Below are 12363 nucleotides of genomic sequence, written 5' to 3'. Positions count from 1 at the left end.
CAAAGATGACTTACACGTTCAACTCTCACCTTCAATTGAAGAGACCTTTCTCCATTTCACAGACTTCTTAAATGTTGAAGGGGCTTCCCAGGTGACACAGTGATAAAGAATCTGCCTACAATGCCAGAGACCTGAGTTCAATCCCTGGATTCCAGGATCCCCTGGTGGAGATCATGGCAATCCACTCCAGTATTCTTTCCTGGAGAATCCCCATGGACAGAGAAGCCTAGAGGTCTATGGTCTATGGGGTCACAAAGAGTGACTAAACATAGCACAGTGCAGGAGATACAAGAGATGAGGGATCAGTCCCTCATTTGGGAAGATCCCCTGGAGAAGGAGATGGCAACCCACTTCAGTACTCTTGCTAGAGAAGTCCCATGGACAGAGGAGCCTGGTAGGCCACAGCCCAAGGGGTGACAAAGGGTTGGGCATAACTGAGCACACACACATATAACATAAATATTGCAGACCCCCAGAGTAGATCTCTGGCCCCACAACATTTCATTAGTAGGTTAATGTATCCCTCAAGACTCAGGATCATCCACAGTTACAGAATATGTTTAGCTTCCAGCAGGAGGAATGTATAGTTGTTAACACTCAGGTGATTCAGTTTCAGATTACTCTTGTTAGTCTGGCTTCAAGCTACAACTCATTGAAAACTGCATGCAACACGCACTTGGAAAACAATGTACTGTATAAACTGATAAGAACATGACCATCATTACCATTATTACTACTATTATCAAAGTAAATACATTCTGGCCCCTGCAGAGGTGAGAGCATAGGAAATCAAGCTTTGACAATGAAAATAAAGTTTGATGATGGATACAAAGGGGGATATCCAGGGTTCTATGAGATTTCATGTGGTCTGGGAGTTCAGGGGAATACTCCCTAAGGATATGGGATTTATTTAAATATGATAGAGGAGTTAACCAGAAAAGACAACCCATAGGAAAGAAAAAAATCATCATTAGGACCTAGAAAATCAAATTCATAATACATCATTGCAGGGAGGGGAAGAGTTTAGCATGGTGGGATGTAAAGTGCGGTAAGTTTATGCACCTCTTTCAGGTGGCTGAAAGAGATACGTAACATATCATGCAAGGTTTGTGTCTACAGAAAAGGTATGGAATTGTATTTGAAGGGTGCAGTGAAATGATTAATGGTTTCCTCATCCTATATGCATCTTTTACATACATGTTTTAACATATCATCATGGCTTCTTTGTAGAGAATAGATTGATGTTAACCAAAGGAAGAAGGAAAATGCAGAAGGCTAAATCAACTTAGGAAACTGGCAAGGTAAATGAAGAGCCTTTGATGGATTTGAGCAATATTTAGGAGAAATAATCAGTAGAATCAACTGCTAATTAACTATAGTGGATAAAAAGAAACAAGTTTTAGATGGCCCTCATTTCTGATTGAGTAACTGAAAGTAGAGTTATATCATGAACATGGAAGGAAGGAAATGTGGAACACAGTATTACAGTGAGATGCCTGGGACAGATCTAGTGTGTGTACCTGAACACAGGTCTTAACTTCCCTTATCCTGTACCATCAGAATAATAGTTACAACAGCTATTTATTCAGCATGTCTAATACATAATTTTTCTATCTCAGTTACAAACTGGGATGCCCTAAAATGCTATTTTCTTCATTCTGAGAGGCATATAGCATGGTTCCTTCCTTAGGATTTTCAAAAGGGATGAAGAAATTCAAATAAATATTCAATCATTTGTAATTTTGAAGGGCATGGGAATGAAAGACAGCCAACTGTCTTATCCTACAGGGCTATGAGAATGTATTATTACAATGCCTGCTCAACGGGTCTAGCAGACTACAGAGCATCACATAGTTAAGTGTTACCTTTTGACTGTACTGAAGGAGTTTAATGTCACTAATATATACATATATATGTGTGTGTATATATATATATACACACACATATATAATATACATATGAATGTATATACATCTATGTGACTATGTGTTCATACATATATGTGTGTATATATATATATATACACACACACAAAGGAAATATTGGTTAGTGGTCATGATAGCAAATCATCACTACAGCTAATTTAAGCCAGAAAAAAATTAAGTGATTCACCTAACTTCACAGTATCACTGAAGCCTAGAGGAATATTGAGGCAGGCTTCTAGAAATATAACATCCCACATCTTAGTTGAAATGATGACAGTAAAGAAACTGTCACCAATGCAGCTAAGATCACCAAGTTTCAACCACCAAAAATTCAACTATTGTTAACAGCTACTGCTGCCAGCAAAGGGACCTCACCTGAAAAAAGAACTAAGTCCCATGTACTCATCATCAGCACAGAGAAGGAAGCCTCATTTAAATTACATTTGCATCGTTACTGAAAAACATGCCATACATTTAAATTTTTAATTCCATATTAAAGGTGTTAATCATAATATGGTGAATTCTCCAATTATAGAAAGGCAGTGTTTAAATTAAAAAAGGTAGTCAAATTGACCAGTTTGACAGATGTCCACTGTATTCATACATATACATGAACTCCTCAGCGAGGGTTACAATAAATCTTTCATGTAAAGCATTTAGAACCATTTCTGGAAGGCAAGTACTAAGTAAATATTTGCTATTATTTTCTTTCTTCTGCTTTCTTTCTTTTTTCCTTCCCTCTTTTTACTTTTTGCTAACACAGATAATGTATATGTGTAATTGCTAATGTGGTTAATAAGAAATAAGTATAATTAAGATGTTCTAACCAATGGCATCTTATACATATATCATCTTCAGCCTTATGTCCATTTTAATATTGGAATCTCTTTAAAATTCACTGACATCAAAATTCAACAATAAACCATCTAGTGTTTCAGAGGGAAGTAAATTCACCTTTTTTTAACTTTGTTTGCAGTTTCAGTAAAACTGTAAATAAAAGTTTTATTATAATATCTCAGAAAGTAAAAAATCCCTAAGAGTATGAAAATTCTCATTCCTAACAACAATAATAGGAAAAGCCATACACACAAACTTTGAAAAAAAACTCAGCCCAATTAGGACCCACACTGAGTTTTATTTTACCATTGGCATAATATAATAATAAGCATGTGCTTAGGAGCTAGAGAGACTGGAGATGTTACCCTGATGTCATAATTACTTGCTGTGTAGCTCTGAGCAGTTACCTACTCCTTAATCTCTCTCCTTGAAGATAAAATGGGAATCATAAAATCTTGCAAATGAAAAAAATCAGACAATCTATGATATGTGCAAAATGGTTGTTTAATGACCTGAGATATCAGATACATAAAATAGCATTAGTTTCATGTAATATCATTATTATGATTATAATCTTACAGTTTACGATTAATTTACCAAAAATCAGCTTTATGGAGTTTGTTGGAATTGTCTCAGATGTTACTGCAGAGAAGTATTATACCACAGAAAAGGCAGATCTTTAGAGAAATGTTCACCCAAGTGCCCAGAGATAAGGATTCCATAGCCTACCGCCTTGCTGGGTGGCAATGGCAAATTAAAATTTATAGAGCTGGAAGGAATCTTCAAATATCATTTAACAAATAACAAGTTCTCTACATTCCACAAATGAGGACCTGAAAAGTTTATGTAAATACAAATCTTGAACCAAATCATAGACCCCTGGTTTCATAATAATGCTATTCCCTTCTTACTGTTTAGATTTTCCTTATAAAACATGCAGAATCTCACAAACTTTCCTCTTAATTATATAGCCTTTGTTTATACACATATTTTCCTAAGCTTTATTGAAATTCTATTGCATGTCTGCAGACAGAAGGAAACAGGGTGGTGTTTTACTCAAACTCATAATTCAGCAGCTAGTATCACATAGTTGAAAAGTCAAAGTTGCTCAGTTATATCTGATTCTTTGTGTCTCCATGGACTATATAGTCCATGGAATTCTTCAGGCCAGAATACTGGAGTGCATAGCCTTTCCCTTCTCCAGGGGATCTTACAACCCAGGGATCAAACCCAGGCCTCCCACAATGCAAGCTGATTCTTTACCAGCTGAGCCACAAGGACTCATCACATAACTGAAGAGCAATGCAAACAAAATATCCAGAATACTACAATACTGAGAGAAGGGTGTAATTGACTGGTTGTCAATTTTTTTTTTAATTAAAGGCCAATAACTCTAAATTTTTGCATAGAAGGATGGCACATAAAGTGCAAGTTATTTAACTAGCATTGAATATTGTGAATGTATTAACAGTAAATATATTTTCAAACATATGTCATATTTATTTTATATTTCATAGAAGTCAAAGAGTTCTTCCTTTCTTTTAAGGAAGATCTGCCTACAGATATTTATTCCTGAACTTTTAAATTGAGCTAAGTTTTTTATCTAATCAAAATTGAAGTTCACACCAACAGATGAATGGATAAAAAGTCATGATACATTTACACAGTGGAATATTAATTCATACAAAGGAATGAATTTGAGTCAGTTGACCTGAAATGGATGAACTCAGAATTATACAAAGTGAAGTCAGAAGGAAAACAAGTATCATATATTAATGCACATATATATATGGAAATCCAGAAAAATGGTACTGATGAACCTATTTTCAGGGCAGGAATAGAGATGCAGACAGAGAACGGACTTGTGTACACAGACGGCGAAGGGAAGGGACAAATTGGGGGAGTAGCATTGAAACATATACATTACTACAGGTGAAACACAGGGAGCTCAGCTCAGTGCTTTGTGATGATTGAGAGGAGTGGGATGGGGGTGGTGGGAAGGTGTTCAAGAGGAAAGGGATAAATGTATACTTACAGCTGATGCACATTGTTGTGTGCCAGAAACCAACACATTGTAAAGCAATTATCCTCCAATTAAAAATAAATTTAAAAATTGAAGTTCATGAAAATAAAAAGACAGTTTAGAAGACAATAACCTTTCACAAAGGTTGTTGATACTAATGATCCTTCACCTTTCAAAACTGGTATCCTAAGTGAAACAGAAAATTCCACCTTCAAAAATGGTCCATAAGAATATTTCTTTGGTTAGGTATAGACTGACCATATGTCAGTATTAAAATGAAAAAATAAAAAGTTCAACACATTAAATTTACCATCATATTAGGGCCAGCAGAAAGCTTTTTGCAACTTTTGGGAGAAATTATTTACTGTTTATTTCCTATAATATGCATAGAAGTTTGGTATAATATTGACATTGTATTTATATCCACCTTAGGCAATGGCAACCCACTCTAGTACTCTTGCCTGGAAAATCCCATGGGTGGAGGAGCCTGGTAGGTTGCAGTCCATGGGGTCGCTAAGAGTCGGACACGACTGAGCAACTTCACTTTCACTTTTCACTTTCATGCATTGGAGAAGGAAATGGCAACCCACTCCAGTGTTCTTGCCTGGAGAATCCCAGGGACGGGGGAACCTGGTGGGCTGCCGTCTATGGGGTCGCACAGAGTCGGACACGACTGAAGTGACTTAGCAGCAGCAGTATCTGCAAAAGATCTTTTAATGTTTGGCTATGTTATGTGCAACAATTAGGCATTTTAATATGTATTAAAAATTTAGAATTCTAAGCCAGCACTGACTAAATTATTTATGGGTACTTATTTCTCCTTGGTGTTAAGGGGGAAATGTTGTGTGTGTGTGTGTGTGTGTGTATGTGTTAATGAGAAGACCTGTTATTTTCATTCATTCAAAAGAAAACCCATTATAATCTAATGCTGAAATCAAAGGCACATCTATCAGTATAGGTTCCAAAGTCAACTTCCAAACTGCAAAATCTAGTACATTACTGCTTTTTGAAATCTACAATGCTCAACCTGTTGATCTCTTCCTCTGTGGGAAGCTCTTTTTTGGATACTGTGAAATTCTTCTCTGGTTTAATCTTTCACTCTGATATTTCCTATATGATTTTAAGATTATTTTCTGTACAGCTTAGAAGTTTATTTTTACCCAAGCTTCCCTTCTTGTTTGTCCTTCTTACTTGTTTATTCATTAAGAAATTTCATATCTTTCTTAAAGGTATTTTAGCACTCTAAAAAGTGCTAGTTTCTCAGCATGATGGTGAATAACAGAAGAACTTAAGAGTTATATGACTTAGAGCCTTTTGTGGATATAGACAAGTAAACATATAGTTAAACTAAGATATTGGAAAAATATTGTGCATTTTGGGAGCACATGGGAGGGTTCCTTAAGACAAATAAATGTAGGAGGATGAAGGTTGTCAAGTAATTTACGCCATGTGAAGTAACATCTAAATGGAGCTTGAAAGGAGGAGTGACTGTTAGTCATTAAAGAAAGGAAAGGACAGTATCCTGAAAAAATACTGTGTGTGACTCCTCAAAGGAGAGAGAGAACATAGTATATTGGACTAAAGCAATCAAAGCCGATAGCATTCAGAGGGCTAAAGAGCCTCATATGATTATGAATGAAAAGTGGGACTGAGGACTTTCCTGGTGGCTCAGTGGTAAAGAATCTACCTGCTAATGCAGGAGACACGGGTCAGATCTTTGGCCAGAGAAGATGCCACATGGCTCAGAACAACTAAGCCCATGTACCACAACTACTGAGCCTGTGCTCTAGAGCCAAGAAGCTGGAACTACTAAACCCATGTGCTGCAACTACTGCAGTCCTCATGCTCTAGAGCTCGTGTTCTGCCACAAGAGAAGCCACGCAATGAGAAGCCTATGCACCACAACTAGAGAGTAGTCCCCACTTGCCACAACTAGAGAAAAGTCTACGCAGCAACGAAGACCCAGCAGAGCCAAAAATATATATATTTTTTAAAGTGGGGCCAAGGTTGGAGTTGCCGCTTGGAAAGATTTTGGGTAAAATAGAAACAGGAGACATAAGCAGGACCATATAAGAACTATTGAGCGACATGGCTTTTTCCCAGAAGACAATAAGCATCCATTTTACTCTTAAATTCAAGAGCCAGAAAATGATGAAATTCATGGGCACCAGGACACCACTCCTGATAATAATTACTCCAACTTTTATCTCCTTCCGCAAACTCACTTCAATCCTAGAGCCTTATATCCATGGTCCTAAGAAACTCACACTTGGAGTTTCTCAAAAGTCTCTCTACATTAAATAACCGAATGTGACTTCCTCATCTTTCTCATGCTATCAAACCCTCTCTTCCCTGTTTTCTAAATTTCATACCTCTAACCAGATCATGGCATCTGGTCCCATCATTTCATGGGAAATAGATGGGGAAACAGTGGAAACAGTGGCAGACTTTATTTTTGGGGGCTCCAAAATCACTGCAGATGGTGACTGCAGCCATGAAATTAAAAGACGCTTACTCCTTGGAAGGAAAGTTATGACCAACCTAGATAGCGTATTCAAAAGCAGAGACATTACTTTGCCAACAAAGGTTTGTCTAGTCAAGGCTATGGTTTTTCCTGTGGTCATGTATGGATGTGAGAGTTGGACTGTGAAGAAGGCTGAGCGCTGAAGAATTGATGCTTTTGAACTGTGGTGTTGGAGAAGACTCTTGAGAGGCCCTTGGACTGCAAAGAGATCCAACCAGTCCATTCTGAAGGAGATCAGTCCTGGCTGTTCTTTAGAAGGAATGATGCTGAAGCTGAAACCTCAATACTTTGGCCACCTCATGCGAAGAGTTGACTCATTGGAAAAGACTCTGATGCTGGGAGGGATTGGGGGTAGGAGGAGAAGGGGACGACAGAGGATGAGATGGCTGGATGGCATCACCGACTCGATGGACGTGAGTTTGAATGAATTCCGGGAGTTGGTGATGGACAGGGAGGCTTGGTGTGCTGCAATTCATGGGGTCACAAAGAGTCGGACACGACTGAGCGACTGAACTGAACCCTTTACCAAATTTAGAAAGGGAGGATTTTCAACCACATTTGCTTTTCTCTGAGCCTTATCTCAGAAATGGCAACCCACTCCAGTATTTTTGCTTGGAGAATCTCAGGGACAGAGGAGCCTGGTAGGCTGCCATCTATGGGGTCGCACAGAGTCAGACACAACTGAAGCGACTTAGCAGCAGCAGAGCCTCACCTCCTGTTGTCAAGTGCTATTAATTTTGCTTCTTCAAAGCATTTAAAACCTGCTCAATCTCTTCTATACCCACAAGTTCCTTTTGATAAGATCATGATTATTTTTCACACTCATTATTGCAATGGACTGTTCTTTTTTTAATGTTTCCTACATCATTTACAGTGCCACCAAGTGATTCCTCAAAAATAATAAATATTCCATTGCACTGGGACAGAACTAGGTTTAAGCAGGCTATTGACTCAGATGGTTTGACTTTAAGAACGAGGTCAACTTTTTCTCACTGCTTCTCCCTCTGCCTTCTCCTGCTCTCTATATATGTAAAAACAGAAAATATCTTAATAAGTGATTAAATAAGGATACATATATATATATATAATTATCATTGTACTTGGAACATCAGTCCCACTTAAAACATTCCAACTTCTTTGATTCATGTGTTAAGTTCAAATGTAGCATACTTCATGATGGGGGATCTATCTTATCACACTCCATTCCCACTCTGTACTAAAGCAATGTAAACTGCTGACAGTTCTTCAAATACATCATGCTTGTTTATACCTCTGTCTTTACACACGGTTCCCTATGCCTAGTTTGTCACAGGATCCTGCTATCCTCCTTTCCTAATCATCTTTGATTCAAATCAAGCATCATGTTTAGCCAGCCTACCATATAAACCCTCATTATGGCCCAAACAGAATAGGTACCTCTTCATAAGACCCTATCACAGTACTTATCACACACTAATCATTTTATGTTTTCCATTCTGTATCTTTGATACCCAGCAGAGTTACTTACATCTAACAAATGTTTAATAAATTCTCATGGAAGGAGGGCATAAGGAAAGGAGGAAAGGAAGGATAAACCACAGCTCTCATCATATAAAGAATTTATCATTTGGAAAAGTTGTTTCTGCTAAACGTCTATCAGTGCACCCTGGACCCAAATATTTTGGCGTAATATCTCAGTAATTAATAATCCTATATAAGTTTAAGTAATTATATTGAGAAATTATGTTAAAATGTACATTATGTAACTTACGTCACATGTTCTTGTCATTTTGACCTAATGTAATTCTCTTGATAAACCTTGTTCTTCCTACTTTTTGCATGTATACATCCTTTTGTCAGGAACACTGTCAAATACCCACTACGTGATCTCTCCTACAAGCACACACGCTCATATAATTGCTAACTTCCAGGGAAGTCATACCTTGAATTTCAGTTAGGTTCTGACTATTCCTTATCAATTCAGTTTTGACACTGTCTGGCTTTCTCAAATCAGCTTGTAAAAAGACCAATTCCTTCCTCTTTCATCATAGTCCATAATAAACCCAGTCTGTGTATTTCTTGGTAGCATTTACAATCATAAAAGAGATGGTAAAAGAGTACATATTGACATCCCAGGATAAGTTACTTTGGTATTTTCAACCTACATTTCTTTTTTTTAAGCTCAAATTCTAGTAATGACTTCTTTCTCCATATAGAGCATTTAGCACAAATGGTATATTATTGTATAGTCCACTCAACTAAACCAATGTGCTTAAATGGATCCAACATCTCTGAAATGATTTTTCAGAAACCACTTTTCTTCTTAGCTACTCACTGAGTAGTTATGTTCCTTGAACCTCACTTCCTAAGGTGAATGTTAAATATGATTTTCCCAAATTATTATACCTATTTACTTGCCTATTTATAGATCCCAGGCTTTATGAATATACACATTCATTTTCTTGTTACTACATCATTGTTGTCTAAGAGAGTAATTGACAGAAAGTTCTCAGTCCATATTGATTTAGTGACTGAATTATCAATTAGAATATTTATATTGATTATTTCTTGGCTGAAGTAGCTACTGCTGAGGTGAAAGGATGACACATTTTTTTCTTAATAATTTTGCCTCAGAGCAGGCAAGATCTTAAGTTATTTTCCTCACAAGTCTTCAATCAATGGAAGAAAGTTTCCCTGTTGATAATTGTAAAGTTGACTGGCTCCACAAGAGCCATCTCCTATATTAATTAAAAATATAACCAAGCAAACAAACAAGACTAGATCAACAGCATACCTTACTCACAGAAATACAGGCAAATTTTGTATACGGTCCCAAGAGTATGGCTTAGAATTTGGCTTGGCATATTGTAAAGGTTAATACTCACTAGTCGGAGACGACTGATGTGACTTAGCAGCAGCAGCAGCAGCTCACACGTTACCAATACAGCTGGTTCTTTTCATGATACTTTGATGGCTTGTGTATTATTTTCTATTGGTGCAATAAAAAATTACCACAAATGTAGTAGCTAAAACACCTTTCTTATTATACTCTACAGGACAGAAGTCTGAGATGAGACTTACTGGGTTAAAGATCAGGTTGACTCAAGGGCTGTTTCTTTCTGGAGGCTCTAAGAGAGAATCCACTTGCTTACTCACTCAGGTTGCTGACAAAATTCAATTCCTTGCCGTGGTAGGACAGAGGTCCCTTTTACCTTGCTACTTATCAGCAGAAAGCTGTTTCTAGATTCTAGCAGTCACCTGTGTTCCTTTGCCCATCCCCCCCCATTTTCAAAATCAGCAATGAAATTGAATCTCTCATTTCTTATTTTTTCTCCTATCCTCGCATCTTTCTGAGCAACTCTCCTGCCTTCCTCTTCTACTTTTAAAGGACCATGTGATTCCATTAGCTCCACATGGATAATATAGCTATCATGAAATCCTTTAATTCCAATCTCTAAAATCTCTTTTGTCATATGAGGTAATATACTCATAATGTTAAGGTTAAGACGTGGACATCTTTGGGTACATTATTCTCCCTAGCACAACTTATTAAATAACTTGTGTTTTACCATAGGCCAATTTTTAACATTAACCTGAAGAGTTAGTTCAATCTAAAGAACTTTTGAATTAGTGATTTTAGTAACTAATTCAGTTCAAGAATTCACCTTCAAAGATCAGAAATTTTCATATTTTTCTTATAGATCAAATCAAAAATTTTATGACACATTACCTGATGAATCTGTGTTTCATTTACTATTGAATACCAACTAAGTAAAAAAGTCAAATATTTTAGGAAAATTATGATGCCCATTGACTAAAATGCTTACAATGTACTTTGTAATATAAATAAGACAATTTCTATTATTTATATTTGACATGTGGATTTCTATAGACCTAGTTTTGGGTTCTAGAATCAAGAATAAAATAATTATATCCGTAACCACATTTGACATTGGCTATGATATTTTAAAATCAATTGTCTCAACTCCTTGAGATGATATTTTAGTGCCATAAAAACTTACTCTCCTGCTGGCAGGATATGGAGCTAACTATGATTACTGAAACTCTAAATAAAGTTAATGAGCACAGGCATATGAGTCAAGGGAAATGATTTCTTATCCCTCAATACCACCACTAGCCTCCAAGGCTTTGAGTGACTTCACACATAAAAGTGAGAAGGTTTCATTGCATGAAACGTTTACTTTTCTATGATTATAATAGTTTAAGTCAGTTTTTTTAATGAATGTTTAGATATAGATGAAATGAGATAAACATTAACAGAAATTGTTATTCCCAATGTAAAGATAGAAAAGTAGAATATACAGAAGAGTCTGTAAGTTTAATAATAGAAAAATACTGATTTCATGTTAACATATTGTTTATGTGCAGTTAATACTTAGAGACCAACTCTGTATCTTACATTTTGCAGAGACTGCTCAGTTTTGCAGTTGTCTGGATTCTTTTGATGCTTGCCCTTACCTTTCTTCTGTTATTTTTTCCACATGGGCTACTTTATTGATAAATCAAAAGAAAAAGGATCAAATAAACAAAGCAACAAAGTAGGAAACTGCTCATGTCAGGGTTATAGCCAATCTAATTAATTTTTCATTTGGTTCTCATGTATTGGAGACCAATCAATTTGGGACTATGTTTGCAGAGTTATAAAAGGAGAAGAGTCTGAGCCCTCAGTTTTTTGTCTAGCCTGTCCAAATTAGTCAGTTAAATGACCTCGGGGGATACCATAAAGCATAGGGATAGGTTCTTGTAAATACCTTTTCTTTTAATTACTGATCAAGTTGTCAACACTTTCTGCAGACCTTGACTTTGGTAGAAGGACAAAGTTCTGAAATCAAACAGTAGGGCTTTATTTTTCAGAATTTTTTCCCCTTTGTTTTTTGTTTTTGTTTTTTTTTTTAATTTTTCCCCACTGACATACTTTAGTTAAAACGTCTTTAGAGAGCTATTTTAGCATGTGGAGGTTTGGCATGCCAGAATTGACTATCACTCAGTGAAAGGAGTTTCCAGTCAGATAAAAACTGATATTAAGATTAATGGCCTTTATCCTATAAGAATGT

The 12363-nt window shown here is 36.5% G+C and overlaps 1 long non-coding RNA gene across 1 annotated transcript in view; it reads right to left on the bottom strand.

The window, feature by feature from the left end:
- The window catches only part of LOC147370587 (uncharacterized), a 74344-nt gene extending 63668 nt beyond the window's left edge, over positions 1-10676 (bottom strand). Inside the window, exons 1-2 of the long non-coding RNA XR_015166027.1 lie at positions 10370-10676; positions 10174-10277 (exon numbers count right to left, since the gene is read on the bottom strand). This is a non-coding gene — a long non-coding RNA (uncharacterized LOC147370587). The remainder of the gene's footprint in view (positions 1-10173; positions 10278-10369) is intronic.
- Positions 10677-12363: the final 1687 nt, after the last annotated feature.

Source organism: Bos grunniens, chromosome 6, assembly GCF_055505025.1.
Source record: "Bos grunniens cultivar Pamir isolate PY7600 chromosome 6, Bosgru_T2T1.0, whole genome shotgun sequence".
NCBI classification, from domain to species: Eukaryota; Metazoa; Chordata; class Mammalia; order Artiodactyla; family Bovidae; genus Bos; species Bos grunniens.
The sequence above is the reverse complement of the archived record's forward strand: the minus strand, read 5'-3'. Positions and strand labels throughout refer to the sequence as shown.